Below are 4434 nucleotides of genomic sequence, written 5' to 3'. Positions count from 1 at the left end.
AGCCCCTATTCACTCTTATTTTTTTTTTAAAGAGAGTGAGAGAGGGGAGAGAGAGAGGAGAGAGAGAATTTTTAATATTTATTTTTAGTTCTCGGTGGACACAACATCTCCGTTGGTATGTGGTGCTGAGGATCGAACCCGGGCCGCACGCATGCCAGGCGAGCGCGCTACTGCTTGAGCCACATCCCCAGCCCTATTCACTCTTATTTTAAGGAAAACCCAAAGTTTAAAAAGCTATGCAATTTGTTACTTGTTATTCAGTTTCTAAAAGCAACAATGTATTCAGTTCACCTGGTATGAATATTTCTTGATTCTCCAAAAAATCTGTTTCTGATGAGCATGATCCTTCTGGGCCACACTTCGGCTCTGAGCCTCTCCCTTCCTGAAAGGTCTCCATTCCATCTTCCTGAAGCAGCCTGAAGAAGCCTCTTCTCCTGCCTTTCCTCATGGCCACAGTGAATTGTTTCTTGGCTTTGCAGCTAATATCAAGTGAAAAATGGCCACAATGATGTCAGTCTCAGCAGTTTCTGTGCTGCTTCTGAGCTCAAGACTAAGTGAATGACTAAGCCAGAATTAGTAACCTTACCATGAAAAGATCAGACTATTTAGAACCATAACCAGCATAGATTTAATTCAGTCAACACATTTATCCAACAGACACAAATTAAATATGGACATGCTCAACCTGTGTGCTAGGCAAAGATGATTTTATGAAGGAGGGAACACTGTTTGCCAAGTTGACAGTCAAAGATACTAGTGACTCCTCCAAATCTAAACTCACTGGGATTCCTTGGACCTCATTCTCCTCAACCACACAAGCATTTGATGTGGCTGTCCTATTATCCCTCCATTCCAGCCTGGAATTCCCTGACACCCACAATTCCAAGTTGGTGGTGTTCTCTTTTTTTCTCTTACTGTATACTCCCTTCACAGTATCTGCTTCCCCCAAATGCCTCAGAAGTCTTTGCAACACCTACAGTTGTCTCCTACGTGTGACTTCTTGACTGTACTCAGAAGTTGCAAGTAATAGAAACCTAACATGAACTAGAATAAATTTTAAAGGATCCCAGGCAAGAATGAAGCTGAGCCTTAGGAACCCCTTAGATCAAGGACTCAGAACATCTAGAATTCTTAAGTTTTTTTTTCTTCCCTTGTGTGTCTATTTTATTTTCCTCCCTGCAGACCATCTTTAGTTTATTTATTTTTTATTGGTTGTTCACAACGTTACAAAGCTCTTGACATATCATACTTCATACATTAGACTGAGGTGGGTTATGAACTCCCAATTTTACCCCAAATGCAGATTGCAGAGTCACATCAGTTACACATCCACAATTTTACATAATGCCCTATTGGTAATTGTTGTACTCTGCTCCCTTTCCTATCCCCCACTATCCCCCCACCCCTCCCCTCCCTTTTACTCTCTCTACCCCATCTACTGTAATCCATCTCCCTCCTTATTTGTTTTCCCATTCCCCACCCAGCCTCTTATATGTAATTTTGTATAGCAATGAGGGTCTCCCTTCATTTCCATGCAATTTTCCTCATCTCTCCTTTTCCCTCCCATCTCATGTCACTGATTAATGTTACTCTTTTCTTCCTACTCTTCCTCCCTGCTCTGTTCATATTTGCTCTCATTATATCAAAGAAGACATTTGGCACTTGTTTTTTAGGGATTGGCTAGCTTCACTAAGCATAATCTGCTCTAGTGCTGTCCATTTCCCTGCAAATTCTATGATTTTGTCATTTTTTATTGCTGCATAGTACTCCATTGTGTATAGATGCCACATTTTTTTTATCCATTCATCTACTGAGGGGCATCTGGGTTGGTTCCACAGTCTAGCAATTGTGAATTGTACTGCTATGAACATCGATGTGGCAGTATCCCTGTAGCATGCTCTTTTAAGGTCTTCAGGGAATAGTCCAAGAAGGGCAATAGCAGGGTCAAATGGTGGTTCCATTCCCATCTTTCCCAGGAATCTCCAAACTGCTTTCCAAATTGGCCGCACCAATTTGCAGTCCCACCAGCAATGTACAAGTGTACCCTTTTCTCCACAACCTCTCCAGCACTTGTTGTTGTTTGACTTCATAGTGGCTGCCAATCTTACTGGAGTGAAATGGTATCTTAGGGTGGTTTTGATTTGTATTTCTCTGACTGCTAGAGATGGTGAGCATTTTTTCATGTACTTATTGATTGATTGTATATCCTCCTCTGAGAGGTGTCTGTTCAGGTCCTTTGCCCATTTGTTGATTGGGTTATTTGTTATCTTATTGTCTAATTTTTTGAGTTCTTTGTATACTCTGGATATTAGGGCTCTATCTGAAGTGTGAGGAGTAAAGATTTGTTCCCAGGATGTAGGCTCCCTGTTTACCTCTCTTATTGTTTCTCTTGCTGAGAAAAACCAAGAAATCTTTGAGCAAACCAATTTTAGGAAGTCTTCCCCGTGTTTTCTTCTAGGAGCTTCACAGCTTGGGGTCTTGTGTCTATGTCTGGGTTCCTTTCGTGTTGAGTTTCAGGTGCTGTCCAGGCCCCGCTGGATTTCCTTGCATGGGGCACACTCATGCATCACTCAATGAAGAGACCATCCTCTCCTCCTTGCCCGGTCTTGCCTCTTGCTGAAGGTAGTTAGCTGAGCACACGTGGGCTTCTCTCGGTGGCCTCCATCTCTGCCCCCACCTTCTGGACATCCGTCATGACAACACAGCCATGTTGCTTTGATCATGCCATCTGGTCATGAAGTCGGGAAGCCAGGGCCTCCAGCCGTGCTCTTCTTTTTCAAGATTGTTTGGGCTGCTCAGTTTTTTGTGGTTCCATGGAAACTTTAGGGCTGTTTCTTTTATTTTTTGCAAAAATGCCTTTGGGTGGGATTTTGACATGAATCACACCAGATCATAGTGTGCTCTGAGTGGAATATGGATACTTGAGGGTATTGTCATATAAAATCATGTTGTTTACAAACAGAAGTAACTTTGCTTTTTCCTTTCCAACTCCACTTTCTTTTACTTCTGCTCCTTGCCTGACTGGTGTGGCCAAGATTCCCAGTACTGTGTGGGAGAGAACTGGCGAGAGTGTCTATCCAGGCCAGGTTGCTGATTTTAGAGAAGTTGGGTGTGATGCTGGTGTGGGCTGTTTGCACGTGCCCCCAAGCTGACGCAGTTTCCTCCTACTGCTAATGTGCTGGGTGTCTCTATCACGAAGGCTACTAATTTTCTTCTCTTGTCTGATTGCTGTGGCTGGAGTTTCAAGGACTATGTTTAACATTCTCAAATGCTTTTTCTGTATGTGTTCAGGTAATCATGTGATATTATCCTTCCTTTCACCCACATGGTCACATTGATTTGCCTGTGTCCGACTCTTTTTGCATCCCACCTGGTCAATTTGATCACATCTACAATTCTACACTTGATCATGGTGCGCTATTTTACAGTGTGTTTTGCCAATATTTTATTAAGAATTTTTGCATCAATAACATTGGCTTAAAATTTTCTCTCCTTGATGAGTCTTTGCCTGGTTTTGTGTCAGGACGATACTGCCTTCATAGAACGAGTTTGACAGTGTTCCCTCCTTTACTATTTCATGGAATAATTTGAGGCATATTGGTATCAGTCCTGCCTTAAAAGTCTGGTGGAACTTGTCTGAGAACTGTCCAGTCCTGGGCTTTTCTTCATTGGAAGGCTTTTCATAGCTGCCTCAATTTCATTACTTGGTATTGACCTGTTAAAGTTTTCTATATCCTCATGGCTCAAGTTGGGTAGGTCATATGTCTCTAGAAGTTTGTCAATATCTTTGAGATTTTCTAGTTTATTGGAGAAAAAAATTTCGAAATGGTTTCTGTGGAATCTCTGGATTTTAGTAATGTCTCTGTGTTATTTCCTTTTTCAAGTCTAATTCTGTTAATTTGAATGTTTTGCCTTTATTTTTGTTAGTTTGGTGAAGGGTTTACCAATTTCAATAATCTTTTTGAAAAAACAACTTTTTAAAATTTTTTTTTTTAATATTTATTTTTGAGTTCTCGGCAGACACGACATCTTTGTTTGTATGTGGTGCTGAGGATCGAACCTGGGCCGCACGCATGCCAGGTGAGCGTGCTACCACTTGAGCCACATCCCCAGCCCGAGAAAACAACTCTTTTTCTTTTCATCGATATTTTGTATGGAGTTTTGTTCTCAATTTCATTGATTTTGGCTCTGATTTTAATTATTTCCTATCTTCTACTGATTTTGCTTTTGACATGTTCTTCTTTTTATAGGGCCTTGAGATGTAATGTTAAATTATTTATTTGCTATCTTCCTGTTCTTTTTCAAGGAAAGAAGATTGAACTCAGGAGCACTGGACCCCTGAGTCACATCCCCAGCCCTATTTTGTATTTTCTTTAGAGTCAGGGTCTCACTGAGTTGCTAAGTGCCTTGCTTTTGCTGAGGCTGGCTTTGCAC

This window comes from Spermophilus citellus (assembly GCF_964194105.1).
Source record: "Spermophilus citellus genome assembly, chromosome: 1".
Taxonomy (NCBI): Eukaryota; Metazoa; Chordata; class Mammalia; order Rodentia; family Sciuridae; genus Spermophilus; species Spermophilus citellus.
The sequence above is the reverse complement of the archived record's forward strand: the minus strand, read 5'-3'. Positions refer to the sequence as shown.